The following is a 19,941-nucleotide window of genomic DNA, read 5'->3' on the forward strand; positions in this document are numbered from 1 at the left end:
ACTGAAATCAACGGAGACTGGCGCCAACTATTAACATCTGCACTGCCACCGACAGGCGATGTGTCAAGAGGCGAGAGCCGTGATGACACCAACAATGGGCTTCACACCTTACATACCGGCCTGACCAGCAATCCGAACATAGTGCATCATGGGACCCCACTGACGGAATAAGCCCCAGATCATTCCACAATGTATCACTCTCATCATTCCTCAATGTATCGCTCTCATCATTCAACAATGTATCGCTCTCATCATTCAACAATGTATCGCTCTCATCATTCCACGATGTATCGCTCTCATCATTCCACGATGTATCGCTCTCATCATTCCACGATGTATCGCTCCCACCATTCCTCGATGTATCGCTCCCATCATTCCACAATGTATCGCTCTCATCATTTCACAATGTATCGCTCTCATCATTTCACAATGTATCACTCCCATCATTCCACAATGTATCGCTCCCATCATTCCACAATGTATCGCTCTCATCATTCAACAATGTATCGCTCTCATCATTCCACGATGTATCGCTCTCATCATTCCACGATGTATCGCTCCCACCATTCCTCGATGTATCGCTCCCATCATTCCACAATGTATCGCTCCCATCATTCCACAATGTATCGCTCCCATCATTCCACGATGTATCGCTCCCATCATTCCACAATGTATCGCTCTCATCATTTCACAATGTATCGCTCCCACCATTCCTGACGCCAAGGGCTCACAATCCAATCATCCAATGCACTGTATCCACAATGTCTACCATCTCTAATGTATACTCTGCCATGTCAGGTGATCTGCAGTCGCTGCACTCTGTCTTGTCCATGTCGCTGCGCTCTCAAATACAACATCAGACAAAGCCACTGACATTACAGCCTTCATGGCGAGAGAGCCACAGGTAATATACTCACACATGCATTTATGACCGCGGCTCCGGTATGGTTTAGGTTTTGCGTATAGTTAGGATCAGTACTCCATTCAGCTCTCTCGCCATGAAGGCTGTAATGTCAGTGGCTTTGTCTGATGTTGTATTTGAGGTTCACATAGACCATTGATTACTCTGCAGTAACCTTAGCCATCATGTGTGCGGTGCAGCATTTGATGTTCATTGTGTCCAACTCCTGGTGGCCTCTAGTTTGTTTCTGAGGTACCTAGGTGTTATAATTGATATATGTATTTATTTGTGAATAAAATTGGTGAATTTTACATTCCTTGTGCCATAGAGATTTTTTTTTTTATGGTTTTGTGAATTGATATAGTCTCTGCTAGGGTTGAGCGAAACGGGTCGTTCATTTTCAAAAGTCGCCGACTTTTGGCAAAGTCGGCGTCTCATGAAACCGAGCCGATCCCAGCGTTGCATCGGCCATGCGGTACGCGACTTTCGCGCCAAAGTTGCGTTTCAATGACGCGAAAAGCGCCATTTCTCAGCCAATGAAGGTGGACGCAGAGTGTGGGCAGCGTGATGACATAGATCTCAGTCCCCACCATCTTAGAGAAGGGCATTGCAGTGATTGGCTTGCTTTCTGCGGCGTCACAGGGGCTATAAAGGGGCGTTCCCGCCGACCGCCATCTTACTGCTGCTGATCTGAGCATAGGGAGAGGTTGCTGCCGCTTCGTCAGAAGCAGGGATAGTTATAGGCAGGGTACATAAAGCTGCAAACCGCTTGTGCTGTAGCGATTTCCACTGTCCAACACCACCTTTTGTTTGCAGGGACAGTGGAAGCTACATTTTTTTTTCCTCAGCGCTGTCGCTCATTGGGCTGCCCTAGAAGGCTCCCTAACCCTGATAGCTGCGTTGCTGTGCCTGTGTGTACGACGCTGTGCAAACCAACTGCTTTTTTCAAAGCACAAATCCTCTTGTTCCTTCCTTTCTGCACAGCTATCTTTTTTGTTTGTCCACACTTTTTATTTAATTTGTGCATCAGTCCACTCCTTATTGCTGCCTGCCATACCTGGCTGAGATTACTGCAGGGAGATAGTAATTGTAGGACAGTCCCTGTTTTTTTTTTTTCTTTTTTTGTGGGAGATTAAGATTGGCATTTCTGCTAGAGTGCCATCCCTGTGTGTGCCATCTCTCACTCAGTGGGCCATAGAAAGCCTATTTATTTTTTTGCTTGATTTGGGTTCTAAAATCTACCTGAAAAAAAATCACTACATCAATCAGTGGGAGAAAAATATTGGCCTCAGGGCTTGTGTGCCACTCCTGACTCCTGTGTGTGCCATCTCTCACTCAGTGGGCCATAGAAAGCCTATTTATTTTTATTATTTGGTTTCTAAAGTCTCCCTGAAAAAGAAAAAAAAAATTCAAACAGTGGGAGATTAATATTGCCCTTTCTGCTTGTGTGCCACTCCTGACTCCTGTGTGTGCCGTCTCCTCCTGTGTGTGCTGTCTCTCACTCAGTGGGCCTTAGAAAGCCTATTTATTTTTATTATTTGGTTTCTAAAGTCTCCCTGAAAAAGAAAAAAAAAAAACAGTGGGAGATTAATATTGACATTTGTGCTTGAGTGACAGTCCTGCGTGTGTGGCATCTCTGTGATTTGGTGCCACAGAAAACAGAGTGTGTAACATTGTGCCTGATTTTCCATGTGGTCTCACCAACCTGTTAAGGGATATTGAAATCATACTGAAGTTATAGCTCACCGTGTAAGTTGTTTGACAGCAACAAATAAAGTTACTTTGGTTAAGTTTTTAAAACAATGAGGAAGTCTGGTGCAAGAGGTCGTCGAGGCCGTGGGCGTTCATTGTCAGCTGGTAATGATGGTAGTGGTAGTGGAGCATCAGGTGGTCGTGGGGATAAAAATATTCCACCTAAGTCTGGAGCTGTGGAGCCAGTTTCGTCGTCTGGCTACACAAGGCCTCGAACGCTCTCTTTTCTGGGAGTAGGAAAACCGCTTTTAAAGGCGGAGCAGCAACAGCAAGTTTTGGCTTACATTGCAGACTCAGCCTCTAGCTCTTTTGCCTCCTCTTCTGAAACTGGTAAATGTAAAAGCAGCGCGTCGCTTGTGGATGTTCACGGTCAGGGACAAGTCGCTTCCTTGTCCTCCTCAGCAAAAACTACAACAAGAGAGAAGGATGCAGCAGGCGACACAACGGGTCACTCCATGGAGCTCTTTACACATACCGTCCCTGGCTTAGAAAGTGAAACACTTAACAGGCCATGCCCATTACAAGTAGATTCTGACATGGAGTGCACTGATGCACAGCCACAGCCAGAGTACTATGCTGCTCCTTTGACTCAGACCACCACATTGCCCTCTCAGGGTACTGATCCACAATCAGACCCTGATGAGACTATGTTGCCCCGCCACGAACGCTGTTGTGAATTTGGATTCTGGGCTCCCCCGGTGGCTACTGGTGGAATTGAACTGGTGTCTTCATCTTCTCTGTTCACCTGTTCCCATCAAGATGTGGGAGTCGCTATATAACCTTGCTGCTCTGTTAGTTGCTTGCCGGTCAACAATGTTATCAGAAGCCTCTCTGTGCTTGTTCCTGCTCCTAGACAACTACTAGATAAGTTGGACTCTTGTCCATGTTTGTTTTTGCATTTTTGTTCCAGTTCACAGCTGTAGTTTCGTTACTGTGTCTGGAAAGCTCTTGTGAACAGGAATTGCCACTCTGGTGTTATGAGTTAATGCCAGAGTTTTAAAGTAATTTCCGGATGGTGTTTTTGATAGGGTTTTCAGCTGACCATGAAAGTGTCCTTTCTGTCTTCTGCTATGTAGTAAGTGGACCTCAAATTTGCTAAACCTATTTTCATACTACGTTTGTTATTTCATCTCAACTCACCGCCAATACATGTGGGGGGCCTCTGTCTCCTTTCGGGGTATTTCTCTAGAGGTGAGCTAGGACTAATATTTTCCTCTGCTAGCTTTATTTAGTCCTCCGGCTGGTGCTGGGCATCTAGAATCAACGTAGGCATGCTACCCGGCCACTGCTAGTTGTGCGTTAGGTTTAGTTCATGGTCAGCTCAGTTCCCATCTTCCAAGAGCTAGTTCCTATATATGCTTATGCTATGTTCTCTTGCCATTGAGATCATGACAGTTTGACCGGCCAGCAAAGTGTTAATTGTTTGGGCTGAAGCAGGAGAAAAAGAAGTGTTGAAGGGAAATTTTTTTTTTTTTTTTCCCCCTCAGAGTTTTGCTGCCTAGCCCTTAATTGCTGTCTAGCTGCTTCTTACCTCCTCTTAACCCTTGAATGGCTCTGTGTCCACCTGTTTGTAATGGATCTTCAGAGTGTAACTGCAGGTTTGAATAATCTCGCCACGAAGGTACAAAATTTGCAAGATTTTGTTTGTCATGCACCTGTATCTGAGCCGAGAATTCCTTTGCCGGAATTTTTCTCGGGGAATAGATCCGGGTTTCAGAATTTTCGAAATAATTGCAAATTATTTTTGTCCCTGAAATCTCGCTCTGCCGGAGACCCTGCACAGCAGGTCAGGATTGTGATTTCCTTGCTCCGGGGCGACCCTCAAGACTGGGCTTTTTCATTGACACCAGGGGATCCTGCGTTGCTCAATGTGGATGCGTTTTTTCTGGCCTTGGGGTTGCTTTATGACGAACCTCATTTGGAGCTTCAGGCAGAAAAAACTTTGATGTCCCTATCTCAGGGGCAAGATGAAGCGGAAATTTACTGCCAAAGATTCCGTAAATGGTCTGTGCTTACTCAGTGGAATGAGTGCGCCCTGGCGGCGACTTTCAGAGAGGGTCTCTCTGATGCCATTAAGGATGTTATGGTGGGGTTCCCTGTGCCTGCGGGTCTGAATGAGTCCATGACAATGGCTATTCAGATCGATAGGCGTTTGCGGGAGCGCAAACCAGTGCACCATCTGGCGGTGTCCACTGAGAAGTCGCCAGAGAGTATGCAGTGTGATAGAATTCTGTCCCGAAGCGAGCGGCAGAATTTTAGACGGAAAAATGGGTTGTGTTTCTATTGTGGTGATTCTACTCATGTTATATCAGCATGCTCTAAGCGCACTAAAAAGCTTGGTAAATCTGTTTCCATTTGCACCTTACCGTCTAAGTTTATTCTATCTGTGACCCTGATTTGCTCTTTGTCATCTATTACCACGGACGCCTATGTCGACTCTGGCGCCGCTTTGAGTCTTATGGATTGGTCCTTTGCCAAACGCTGTGGGTATGATTTAGAGCCTTTGGAGACTCCTATTCCTCTGAAGGGGATTGACTCCACCCCATTGGCTAATAATAAACCACAATACTGGACACAAGTAACTATGCGTATTAATCCGGATCACCAGGAGATTATTCGCTTTTTGGTGCTGTATAATCTACATGATGATTTGGTGCTAGGATTGCCTTGGCTGCAATCTCACAACCCAGTCCTCGACTGGAGAGCTATGTCTGTGTTGAGCTGGGGATGTAAGGGGGCTCATGGGGATGTACCTGTGGTTTCCATTTCATCATCCATTCCCTCTGAAATTCCTGAGTTCCTGTCTGACTATCGTGACGTCTTTGAAGAATCCAAGCTTGGTTCGTTACCTCCGCACCGAGAGTGCGATTGTGCCATAGATTTAATCCCGGGTAGTAAATACCCAAAGGGTCGTTTATTTAATCTGTCTGTGCCTGAACATGCTGCTATGCGAGAATATATAAAGGAGTCCTTGGAAAAGGGACATATTCGTCCATCGTCATCTCCCTTAGGAGCCGGTTTTTTCTTTGTGTCAAAAAAAGACGGCTCCTTGAGACCATGTATTGATTATCGGCTTTTGAATGGAATCACTGTTAAATATCAATACCCATTGCCGTTGCTGACTGATTTGTTTGCTCGCATAAAGGGGGCCAAGTGGTTCTCTAAGATTGACCTTCGTGGGGCGTATAATTTGGTGCGAATCAGGCAGGGGGATGAGTGGAAAACCGCATTTAATACGCCCGAGGGCCACTTTGAGTATTTAGTGATGCCTTTTGGTCTTTCTAATGCTCCGTCAGTTTTCCAGTCCTTTATGCATGATATTTTTCGCGATTATTTGGATAAATTTATGATTGTGTATCTGGATGATATTCTGATTTTTTCGGATGACTGGGACTCTCATGTCCAGCAAGTCAGGAGGGTTTTTCAGGTTTTGCGGTCTAATTCTTTGTGTGTGAAGGGTTCTAAGTGTGTTTTTGGGGTACAGAGGATTTCCTTTTTGGGATATATTTTTTCCCCCTCTTCCATTGAAATGGATCCTGTCAAGGTTCAAGCTATTTGTGATTGGACGCAGCCCTCTTCTCTTAAGAGTCTTCAGAAATTTTTGGGCTTTGCTAACTTTTATCGTCGATTTATTGCTGGTTTTTCGGATATTGCTAAGCCATTGACCGATTTGACTAAGAAGGGTGCTGATGTTGCTGATTGGTCCCCTGATGCTGTGGAGGCCTTTCGGGAGCTTAAGCGCCGTTTTTCCTCTGCCCCTGTGTTGCGTCAGCCTGATGTTGCTCTACCTTTTCAGGTTGAGGTCGACGCTTCTGAGATCGGAGCTGGGGCAGTGTTGTCGCAGAAAAGTTCTGACTGCTCCGTGATGAGGCCTTGTGCCTTCTTTTCCCGTAAATTTTCGCCCGCTGAGCGGAATTATGATGTTGGGAATCGGGAGCTTTTGGCCATGAAGTGGGCTTTTGAGGAGTGGCGCCATTGGCTTGAGGGGGCCAGACATCAGGTGGTGGTATTGACTGACCACAAAAATTTGATTTATCTTGAGACCGCCAGGCGCCTGAATCCTAGACAGGCGCGCTGGTCATTATTTTTCTCTCGGTTTAATTTTGTGGTGTCATACCTACCGGGTTCTAAGAATGTTAAGGCGGATGCCCTTTCTAGGAGTTTTGAGCCTGACTCGCCTGGTAACTCTGAGCCCACAGGTATCCTTAAGGATGGAGTGGTATTGTCAGCCGTTTCTCCAGACCTGCGGCGGGCCTTGCAGGAGTTTCAGGCGGATAGACCTGATCGTTGCCCACCTGATAAACTGTTTGTTCCTGATGATTGGACCAGTAGAGTCATCTCTGAGGTTCATTCTTCTGCGTTGGCAGGTCATCCTGGCATTTTTGGTACCAGGGATTTGGTGGCAAGGTCCTTCTGGTGGCCTTCCCTGTCACGAGATGTGCGAGGCTTTGTGCAGTCTTGTGACGTTTGTGCTCGGGCCAAGCCTTGTTGTTCTCGGGCTAGTGGATTATTGTTGCCCTTGCCTATTCCTAAGAGGCCTTGGACGCACATCTCGATGGATTTTATTTCAGATCTGCCTGTTTCTCAGAAGATGTCTGTCATCTGGGTGGTGTGTGACCGTTTTTCTAAGATGGTCCATTTGGTTCCTCTGCCCAAGTTACCTTCTTCTTCCGAGTTGGTTCCTCTGTTTTTTCAAAATGTTGTTCGTTTGCATGGTATTCCTGAGAATATCGTTTCTGACAGAGGGACCCAATTCGTGTCTAGATTTTGGCGGGCATTCTGTGCTAGGATGGGCATAGATTTATCTTTTTCGTCCGCTTTCCATCCTCAGACGAATGGCCAGACCGAGCGGATTAATCAGACCCTGGAGACATATCTGAGGTGTTTTGTGTCTGCTGACCAGGATGATTGGGTTGCTTTTTTGCCATTGGCGGAGTTCGCTCTCAATAATCGGGCCAGCTCTGCCACTTTGGTGTCCCCGTTTTTCTGTAATTCGGGGTTTCATCCTCGATTTTCCTCTGGTCAGGTGGAATCTTCGGATTGTCCTGGAGTGGATGCTGTGGTGGAGAGATTGCATCGGATCTGGGGGCAGGTGGTGGACAATTTGAGGTTGTCCCAGGAGAAGACTCAGCTTTTTGCCAACCGCCACCGTCGTGTTGGTCCTCGGCTTTCTGTTGGGGATTTGGTGTGGTTGTCTTCTCGTTTTGTCCCTATGAGGGTCTCTTCTCCTAAGTTTAAGCCTCGGTTTATCGGCCCGTATAAGATATTGGAGATTCTTAACCCTGTTTCCTTCCGTTTGGACCTCCCTGCATCCTTTTCTATTCATAACGTTTTTCATCGGTCATTATTGCGCAGGTATGAGGTACCGGTTGTGCCTTCCGTTGAGCCTCCTGCTCCGGTGTTGGTTGAGGGTGAGTTGGAGTACGTTGTGGAGAAAATCTTGGACTCTCGTGTTTCCAGACGGAGACTCCAGTATCTGGTCAAGTGGAAGGGATACGGCCAGGAGGATAATTCTTGGGTGAATGCATCTGATGTTCATGCCTCCGATCTGGTTCGTGCCTTTCATAGGGCCCATCCTGATCGCCCTGGTGGTTCTGGTGAGGGTTCGGTGCCCCCTCCTTGAGGGGGGGGTACTGTTGTGAATTTGGATTCTGGGCTCCCCCGGTGGCTACTGGTGGAATTGAACTGGTGTCTTCATCTTCTCTGTTCACCTGTTCCCATCAAGATGTGGGAGTCGCTATATAACCTTGCTGCTCTGTTAGTTGCTTGCCGGTCAACAATGTTATCAGAAGCCTCTCTGTGCTTGTTCCTGCTCCTAGACAACTACTAGATAAGTTGGACTCTTGTCCATGTTTGTTTTTGCATTTTTGTTCCAGTTCACAGCTGTAGTTTCGTTACTGTGTCTGGAAAGCTCTTGTGAACAGGAATTGCCACTCTGGTGTTATGAGTTAATGCCAGAGTTTTAAAGTAATTTCTGGATGGTGTTTTTGATAGGGTTTTCAGCTGACCATGAAAGTGTCCTTTCTGTCTTCTGCTATGTAGTAAGTGGACCTCAAATTTGCTAAACCTATTTTCATACTACGTTTGTTATTTCATCTCAACTCACCGCCAATACATGTGGGGGGCCTCTGTCTCCTTTCGGGGTATTTCTCTAGAGGTGAGCTAGGACTAATATTTTCCTCTGCTAGCTTTATTTAGTCCTCCGGCTGGTGCTGGGCATCTAGAATCAACGTAGGCATGCTACCCGGCCACTGCTAGTTGTGCGTTAGGTTTAGTTCATGGTCAGCTCAGTTCCCATCTTCCAAGAGCTAGTTCCTATATATGCTTATGCTATGTTCTCTTGCCATTGAGATCATGACAGAACGCTATACCACCGACCGACACAGTGACACAGACGAAGTTGCACACGAGCTCGAAGAGGAGGTAATAGATGACCCAGTTGTTGACCCCGATTGGCAGCCATTGGGGGAACAGGGTGCAGGCGGCAGTAGTTCAGAAGCGGAGGTGGAGGAGGGGCCGTAGCAGGCATCAACATCGCAACAGGTTCCATCGGCCGGGCCCGTATCTGGCCCAAAACGCGTGTCAAAGCCAAAACCTGTTGGAGGACAGCGTGGCCATCCGGTTAAAGCTCAGTCTGCAATCCCTGAAAAGGGATCCGATGCTAGGAAGAGTGCAGTCTGGCATTTTTTTAAACAACATCCAATTGATCAGCGCAAAGTCATCTGTCAAAAATGTTCAACTAGCTTAAGCAGAGGTCAGAATCTGAAAAGTCTAAATACTAGTTGCATGCATAGACACTTAACCACCATGCATTTTCAAGCCTGGACTAACTACCCAACGTTCCTTAAGGTTGTAGCACCCTCGGCCAATGAAGCTAGTCAGCAACGCAACATCCCTTCCGTCACTGTAAGGCCACCATTTTCCGCACCACCGGCAGTATCTGTGCAGGTTTCTTTGCCAGCCAAAAGCAGTCAGGGTCAGGGAATCACCAGTTTTGTAGGAGGAAATATTGCATCTAGGTCACCGGCGGAAACAATACCGTCTCCAACCGTCTCTCAGTCTGCCATGTACACCGGCACACCCGAAAGTTCCTTGATCTCCAGCTCTCCAGTCCAGCTCACCCTACATGAGACTCTGGTTAGAAAAAGGAAGTACTTATCCTCGCATCCGCGTACACAGGGTTTTAACGCCCACATAGCTAGACTAATCTCGTTAGAGATGATGCCCTACCGGTTAGTTGAATGCGAAGCTTTCAAAGCCCTGATGGAGTACGCTGAACCACGATACCAGCTACCCAGTCAACACTTTTTTTCCAGAAAAGCCATCCCAGCCCTGCACCAGCACGTTAAACAGCGCATCGTCCATGCACTCAGGCAATCTGTGAGTACAAAGGTGCACCTGACTACAGATGCATGGACCAGTAGGCATGGCCAGGGACGTTATGTGTCCATCACGGCACACTGGGTGAATGTGGTGGATGCAGGGTCCACAGGGGACATAAATTTCGGGACAGTTGTGCCTAGCCCACGGTCTAGGAAACAGTTGGCTGTAGGCGTTCGCACCCCCTCCTCCTCCTCGTCCTCCTGCAGAAGCTACAGCTCTTCCACAGACCGCAGTCGGCCAACCACTCCATCGGCAGATGACACTGTTGCACACCAGTTGTCCCATTATGGGCCAGCTACTGGCAAGCGTCAGCAGGCTGTATTGACTATGAAGTGTTTGGGCGACAACAGACACACCGCGGAAGTTCTGTCCGAGTTCTTGCAACAAGAAACACAGTCGTGGCTGGGCACAGTAGATCTTGAGGCAGGCAAGGTAGTGAGTGATAATGGAAGGAATTTCATGGCTGCCATCTCCCTTTCCCAACTGAAACACATTCCTTGCCTGGCTCACACCTTAAACCTGGTGGTGCAGTGCTTATTGAAAACTTATCCTGGGTTCTCCGACCTGCTCCTCAAAGTGCGTGGACTTTGCTCACATATCCGACGTTCGCCTGTACACTCCAGCCGTATGCAGACCTATCAGCGGTCTTTGAACCTTCCCCAGCATCGCCTAATCATAGACGTTGCAACAAGGTGGAACTCAACACTGCACATGCTTCAGAGACTGTGCCAACAGAGGCGGGCTGTTATGTTTTTGTGGGAGGATACACATACACGGGCAGGCAGTAGGATGGCAGACATGGAGTTGTCAGGTGTGCAGTGGTCGAAGATACAAGACATGTGTCAAGTCCTTCAGTGTTTTGAGGAATGCACACGGCTGGTTAGTGCAGACAACGCCATAATAAGCATGAGCATCCCCCTAATGCGTCTGCTGATGCAAAGTTTGACGCACATAAAGGATCAGGCGTCTGCACCAGAGGAAGAGGAAAGCCTTGATGACAGTCAGCCATTGTCTGGTCAGGGCAGTGTACAGGACGAGGTATCGGGCGAAGAGGAGGTGGAGGACGAGGAGGATGATGGGGATGAGTATATTTTTAATGCGGAAGCTTTCCCGGGGGCACTGGAAATTGGTTGCGTGGCAAGGCCGGGTTCTGGTTTTTTGAGGGACACAAGTGACGTAGATTTGCCTGAAACTGCCCCTCAACCAATCACAACCGGAGATTTGACAACTGGAACTTTGGCCCACATGGCGGATTATGCCTTACGTATCCTAAAAAGGGACACACGCATAACGAAAATGATGAACGATGACGATTACTGGTTGGCCTGCCTCCTTGATCCACGCTATAAAGGCAAATTGCAAAATATTATGCCACATGAGAACTTGGAACTAATATTAGCAACCAAACAATCAACTCTTGTTGACCGTTTGCTTCAGGCATTCCCAGCACACAGCGCACGTGATCGTTCTCACACGAGCTCCAGGGGGCAGCAGACTAGGAGTGTTAGGGGTGCACACATCAGAAGTGGCGTTGGACAGAGGGGTTTTCTGACCAGGTTGTGGAGTGATTTCGCAATGAGTGCAGACAGGACAGGTACTGCTGCATTAATTGAAAGTGATATTATCATTTGTCTTTAGATAATGTTGTGCACACCTCAAAAAATACATATTAAATCCCACTCCCCATAAGAAAAATATCTCTGGGAAAAAGGAGGCTATAGCATTAATATGACATACAATAAATTTTATTTCAAAATAAAAAATAAAACATGAACATGGTAAATATAAAATATTAAACAGGAAATGTTCTTCTAAAAACATGCACGCTGAGAACCACAACTCGGTAGGACGTGAATGAACATTATAATATGGCACATGAGTCCAAAATGAACGACTGCACTACAGAAATATATATATGAAACGTGAAGCCACTGACCTATGACCCTATGGTAAAGGTCTTATAGGAATGTAATAAGTGCTTATCTAGTACAACCCGCAATGCGTAACTACAAATGCATACCACACGCTCCAAAGGAAATATATTCTATCCTATCCACTATCCGCATGGAAATTGTGTGAAGGAACATCATGAAAACTAGTTCTCTATGCTTAGGGACATCCAAAATGCCGTAATAAATGTATATATGAAAATGCAAAGTAGTGTGTTCCAATGACACAAAAAATTCAGTCTCAAAGAGAACCTAAAAAGGCATGCAGCAGGTAGTTACAGAGTCAGCGTTTCATACTGCAGTGCATTACATAACCACAAAGTTGGACCGTGCCAAATGAATAAATAACAACTTACAAGTATAAATGTCCGGACAACAAGAGTGTTCCACAGCGACCCCGACAGCGCCGTTTCGCCTGACTGGCTTCCTCAAATAGGGGGCGAGAGTGTCTCAAATAAACCTGACTGATCTTATATACCTCTAAATCAGCTGAAAACCACATCTGTGTAATGGGCGTAGTATGGCGCATGCGCGGATCCCAGGACGTTACGATGTAAAAAGAGTGACTTCCGGAACTTCGCACTTGGAACGCAAGCGTGGAACGCTTTGCCTTCCTCTTTGTGCAGAGCCGGAAGTCACAGTAACGCCACTGACCAGCGCATGCGCGCACCATACACAGAGGTAATAAAGTACCGATAAAAGAAGGGGAAAGCGGTAATCTATAAATCTTAAGGGGAGAACCAAATATATACTGAGTACGGACATGACAACAGTAGTATTCAGATAAAAATAGACTGTGGGAACTATAAAATAAGAAAAACGTATAAGATGATGATGACCCGGGAGAAGAAAGAGGGGCAGACATATACCCAGAAAAAAGAATGATAAAAGTGCTGAGCACCTAAACGGTGCCATATATCGTGTAATAAACTAATACGTGACCTCATATCATATATAATAAGCAATGAATATATTAAACACTCATAATAAATATGTGAATTCTACTCCATTAAAATTCATAAATATATAAATAATAGAATATAAAAAGTTATCCTATCAAACATTCATATACCATAATTATTAATACTGTGCATATTAATCATAAACAAGATAATAACAGTAATATTAAATAACACAATTAACAAAAAATAATAAATATGAATATAGTATAAATAAATCTAACAATATTAACGAATAAATAAATATACCATAATCCATACAAAATCAATAAAATAAATATAAAGTGACTGATGAACTACTAATTAATATTTTCTTTTCCGTTCCTTTCTCCTTTTCCCTCCACAGTCATATTTCGCTTGAACTTGAAATCTTCAATTTAACGGACGTCATCCTCACTCCCATCTAAGGACATCCACCGTTGACAGACAACCGACCCATGGTAAGTAACGACCCAAAAGAAAAAACTAAATATCAAGAGGATAAAAATACATAAAATGAATAACAATTCAAGACACACACAATAAAAACATGAAGGACTAACAAGAAATATACCTTTGCCGAAGCACCTAAGAAGAATATAAGGACCTATATATAATATACACAATAATGGAGTTATAGAATGAAAATGGCTCTATTACAAGAACGAATTGAGACCCAAGGTCTCATTAAGACCGTATGGGGCCAAGGTACCTAGCAGATAAATCCACTTGCTCTCTTTTTGAGCTAAGATCCTGGCTAAATTTCCTCCTCTAATCCCCAAATCAATCTGATCTATGGCCTGAATTTTTAGCCCCCTGGGATCCGAATGATGATATAGTTTAAAATGCCTAGGTAAGGTTTTTAAAAGACTGACATCCATAATTGTTGCAGATTTCTCAATATCTCTCACGTGTTCCCTAGTTCTGACCCGTACCTCGCGTGTAGTGAGCCCCACGTATATCAAACCACACGGACAATGGGCGTGGTATATTACGCCTTTAGATGAACACGTGAGTCTCTTGCGTATTTCAAAACTACGAGAACCATCGTGATTACTGAAACTTTTACTCATAAACATGTTTTGACACCCTTTACACATTTTACAAGGATAGAAACCATTACCTCCCGATCTACAGGATACTGAACTCCCAGCAGAATAATGGCTGTGTACAAGAATATCTTTAAGACTCCTGGATCTTCTTGGGACCATGAGAGGATGATGCGGCAATACAGTTTTCAAAATCGGATCCGATTGTAAAATCTTCCAATGTTTCTTCATCAATTGGGTTAATTCCGGCCACTGTTTATTAAATCTTGTGATGAATCGTATGTTGTTTTTATCATTTTTATCTTCACTATGTTTTTTATCCCCATATAGTAATTCATCTCTTGGGATAGATGCAGCCTTTTTAAAACCTCTTTTAATTTGACGATTGCTGTAACCTCTGTCAGCAAATCTTCTGGCTAAATCAGATGCCTGATGATCATAATCATCTGTGGTCGTACAAATTCGTTTGATTCTGAGAAATTGGCCAGTGGGTATGCCATTAATGGTAGACCTGTGATGAGCAGAAGAAGCGTGCAACAGAGTGTTAGTTGCTGTAGGTTTTCTAAACACATCTGTTACTATTCTGCCATCATCCAATGCCGTAACAATTAGATCTAAAAATTCGACTTTCCTACCATAGTTATAGGTCAGTTTGATGTTAAATCTATTCTGATTTAATTTTGCCATCACCAGAGCTAATCTGTCTGTCGAATCTTCCCATATAAACATAATGTCGTCTATGTAACGACTCCATCCTTGGATGGCATGGAAATCATCATCATCATCATGGAAAACTGTTCGCTCCCAATAACCCATTAATAGATTCGCATATGCCGGAGCACAGGTGGCCCCCATGGCCGTACCTTGCTGTTGTATAAAAAACTCATTATTAAATAAAAAAACATTGTGCTCCAGAATGAATTGCAACAAGGTTAGAAGAAGTTCAATTAGATCTGGCTCCAAATTACTTTCATACAGGTAATGAGCCACCGCCTCAAGGCCATCCTTATGCCTAATAGAGGAATACAAAGCCTCAACATCAGCTGTTACCAAAACTGCCCCTGCCTCCAATTGTATTGAGTCCAGCCTTTTCAACATCATAGTGGTGTCCTTGATATAAGACGGCAAGGTTAATACCAATGGCTGTAAATAATGGTCAATGACCGTACATACAATTTCACACAAACCACCATTGCCCGCAACAATGGGTCTACCTGGCGGGTCTAATGAGTTCTTATGCAGTTTTGGTAGTAAATAAAATGTGGCCATTCTGGGTTGTAACTTAGAGACCACTTCAACCAGTCTTTTAGGGATGATGCCGTCATCAAAGGCAGATTCTAATATATTAACCAGTTCTTGTTGGAACCTAGTCAATGGGTTATAATGAACTTTTTTATAGCAATTGGTGTTATGTAGAATTTTATATGCCTGTTTTTCATACATTTTACAGGGCCATAACACAGTATTACCTCCTTTATCTGCCTGTTTGATGACGACATCATCCCAAGATTGCAGCTCCCTCAATGCTCTATTTTCATCCGCATTTAAATTGGATACCCAGCCAGGTACCGATGGCAAATTATCAATCTCTTCAACCATTACTTTCACAAAAATGTCCACTGCTGAACAGGTACTTAGACTGGGGAATTTTTTAGATTTCCCCAATAAATGCATAGGGAACTTACCCCGACTGTCCTGATTATTCTCCTCAATAAGTTCTTCTAGACATCTTAGAGTTTCCCTTTCAGCCTCAGTTGTCAAAGTGTCATCTGAATCAGTCCTGTGGTGCATTTTCTGCAAAATGATTTTCCGTGCAAATAAATGCAAATCCTTGACTACTTCGAACTTGTCTAGATATGAGGAAGGTGAAAAGGTTAGGCCTTTCTCCAGTAAACGTATTTGGGGCTCAGTGAGAACATGTTGTGAAAGATTTATTACCTTAGACCTATCATGGCCATGTCCATTTCTTTTCTTATTGTAAAAAATATCTGGGTATCTTCTATTCTCTCTGTTTGATGCTCTAGTCCGAACAGATGATTCACTTGAGCTCTCAGCCTCACTGCAAGATGTACTGCTTTCGGCATATTCAGATAGTTCTCTTCCTTGTCCTATCATTCTCGGATTTACTGTTGCAAGCTTTTTTTTGGGTAATTGCCACCTGAAAATTTTATTAGTTTCAAAATCAGTAGTATCTCTTGTGAATTTCTTAAGTTTCAATGCACTGATATCCGCCTCTTTCTTATCAATTTCTTTTTCCAAAGTCTGGATAAGATTTTCCATTCTATCAGCTGCCAGTTGGTTTTTTAACGTTTTATGTAGTTCATCAATTTCTCTATCTAAATTATCCATGCTCATGGTGTTTTTTTCAATGATAATCCTCATGAAATCTATTGAGCATGTAACGGCAGCCTTTTTCCATTTATTTATGAGTTCTGGATCTTCCAAATCAAAAGATGGATAAACTTGTACACGTAAACCCCTTGGTACAATATTACGGGATACATAATTTTCCAAAGTGGTCTTGTTCCACCAAATTTTCGTTTTTTTATGGACAGCATTTTTATACTGAGTAAAAAGGTCCCTATTTTCGGTATTATCCTGTAGTCCTGAAGAACTTCCCTGTTTAAATAAATCAGACGCTTTGGACCGCCAATTGTTTTCTCTGGCTTTCAGGTCCATATTGTATTTTTATCCTCTTGATATTTAGTTTTTTCTTTTGGGTCGTTACTTACCATGGGTCGGTTGTCTGTCAACGGTGGATGTCCTTAGATGGGAGTGAGGATGACGTCCGTTAAATTGAAGATTTCAAGTTCAAGCGAAATATGACTGTGGAGGGAAAAGGAGAAAGGAACGGAAAAGAAAATATTAATTAGTAGTTCATCAGTCACTTTATATTTATTTTATTGATTTTGTATGGATTATGGTATATTTATTTATTCGTTAATATTGTTAGATTTATTTATACTATATTCATATTTATTATTTTTTTGTTAATTGTGTTATTTAATATTACTGTTATTATCTTGTTTATGATTAATATGCACAGTATTAATAATTATGGTATATGAATGTTTGATAGGATAACTTTTTATATTCTATTATTTATATATTTATGAATTTTAATGGAGTAGAATTCACATATTTATTATGAGTGTTTAATATATTCATTGCTTATTATATATGATATGAGGTCACGTATTAGTTTATTACACGATATATGGCACCGTTTAGGTGCTCAGCACTTTTATCATTCTTTTTTCTGGGTATATGTCTGCCCCTCTTTCTTCTCCCGGGTCATCATCATCTTATACGTTTTTCTTATTTTATAGTTCCCACAGTCTATTTTTATCTGAATACTACTGTTGTCATGTCCGTACTCAGTATATATTTGGTTCTCCCCTTAAGATTTATAGATTACCGCTTTCCCCTTCTTTTATCGGTACTTTATTACCTCTGTGTATGGTGCGCGCATGCGCTGGTCAGTGGCGTTACTGTGACTTCCGGCTCTGCACAAAGAGGAAGGCAAAGCGTTCCACGCTTGCGTTCCAAGTGCGAAGTTCCGGAAGTCACTCTTTTTACATCGTAACGTCCTGGGATCCGCGCATGCGCCATACTACGCCCATTACACAGATGTGGTTTTCAGCTGATTTAGAGGTATATAAGATCAGTCAGGTTTATTTGAGACACTCTCGCCCCCTATTTGAGGAAGCCAGTCAGGCGAAACGGCGCTGTCGGGGTCGCTGTGGAACACTCTTGTTGTCCGGACATTTATACTTGTAAGTTGTTATTTATTCATTTGGCACGGTCCAACTTTGTGGTTATGTAATGCACTGCAGTATGAAACGCTGACTCTGTAACTACCTGCTGCATGCCTTTTTAGGTTCTCTTTGAGACTGAATTTTTTGTGTCATTGGAACACACTACTTTGCATTTTCATATATACATTTATTACGGCATTTTGGATGTCCCTAAGCATAGAGAACTAGTTTTCATGATGTTCCTTCACACAATTTCCATGCGGATAGTGGATAGGATAGAATATATTTCCTTTGGAGCGTGTGGTATGCATTTGTAGTTACGCATTGCGGGTTGTACTAGATAAGCACTTATTACATTCCTATAAGACCTTTACCATAGGGTCATAGGTCAGTGGCTTCACGTTTCATATATATATTTCTGTAGTGCAGTCGTTCATTTTGGACTCATGTGCCATATTATAATGTTCATTCACGTCCTACCGAGTTGTGGTTCTCAGCGTGCATGTTTTTAGAAGAACATTTCCTGTTTAATATTTTATATTTACCATGTTCATGTTTTATTTTTTATTTTGAAATAAAATTTATTGTATGTCATATTAATGCTATAGCCTCCTTTTTCCCAGAGATATTTTTCTTATGGGGAGTGGGATTTAATATTAATTGAAAGTGACAGGAGACAACATTTGTCCAGTATGGTTACTAACTATTTTTCATCCCTTATCGATGTTCTCCCTCAACCGTCATTCCCATTTGATTACTGGGCATCAAAATTAGACACCTGGCCTGAATTGGCAGAATATGCATTGCAGGAGCTTGCTTGCCCGGCAGCAAGTGTCCTATCAGAAAGAGTATTCAGTGCTGCAGGTTCAATATTAACCGAAAAAAGGACTCGTCTGGCTACCCAAAATGTTGATGATCTAACATTCATTAAAATGAACCACAACTGGATTTTGAAATCTTTTGCCCCACCTTGCCCGGCCGACACCTAGCTTTCCTATGAAAAGCTCTTGCCTGTGGACTACTGTGAATTACTTTTCTAATGTCTAATTTGCTGCAGCTGATTGTCCAGCATACGACATGTTTACACCTCCCTAAATGGCCAAACTCCCCACACGGGGCCGTGGTATCGCGACTTGGCGCAAGCACCCGTGAGACTGCTGTTTGTCTGAAGAGGTGGGTGTGCTCGCTTTTGGTCGACGGCATTGCTACTGGGTCCCTCATAGTACAATAAAGTGTCTCTGGCAGTGGTGGTGCGCACCCAACGTCAGACACACTGTTGTAACATGAGGGGCCCTGGGCCTGTACCGCCGGCCACAAGAGAGTTCACCCACCCCCAGGTCAAACATTGCTCTACCACTTCCACAGTTATCTCTCACACTTCCACCAATGTTTAGTCTATGCGCTGACATCCTTCCATACCTGCCACTGACAATACCATTGTGTTGACATGTATGATGGTACTTAACATAGTCAGGGGCAGTGTCCTCTATTTACCACAGTAAATACTTTGCGCTAAATTAGTAGGTCTGAAACAACGCAGAGGATCCCACCCCTGAACCTAACGATTGCACCCTTTAGTGTTTTTGTTTTGTTTTAATGCGAGACATTCACATTTATTTTTTGTTTTTGACTACTAACTGGCAGACACTCATTACAATCGGCCTCCACTGACCAGACCACTGCTGCCCGTGTACCCCTGTAACCAATTATAAAGTGCCTACAGCCAGCCCATTTTATTATGTTAGGCCTTCGAAGCCTGTCTGCGGTCCCTCCTTCCACTAGGCCTCCACTGACCAGACCACTGCTGCCCGTGTACCCCTGGAACCTATTTTACAGTGCCTACAGCCAGCCCATTTTATTATGTTAGGCCTTAGAAGCCTGTCTGCGGTCCCTCCTTCCACTAGGCCTCCACTGACCAGACCACTGCTGCCCGTGTACCCCTCGAACCAATTATAAAGTGCCTACAGCCAGCCCATTTTATTGTGTTAGGCCTTCGAAGCCTGTCTGCGGTCCCTCCTTCCACTAGGCCTCCACTGACCTGACCACTGCTGCCCGTGTACCCCTGGAACCAAATATAAAGTGCCTACAGCCAGCCCATTTTATTGTGTTAGGCCTTCGAAGCCTGTCTGCGGTCCCTCCTTCCACTAGGCCTCCACTCACCAGACCACTGCTGCCCGTGTACCCCTGGAACCTATTTTACAGTGCCTACAG

Source organism: Ranitomeya variabilis, chromosome 6 (assembly GCF_051348905.1).
Source record: "Ranitomeya variabilis isolate aRanVar5 chromosome 6, aRanVar5.hap1, whole genome shotgun sequence".
Lineage (NCBI taxonomy): Eukaryota > Metazoa > Chordata > Amphibia > Anura > Dendrobatidae > Ranitomeya > Ranitomeya variabilis.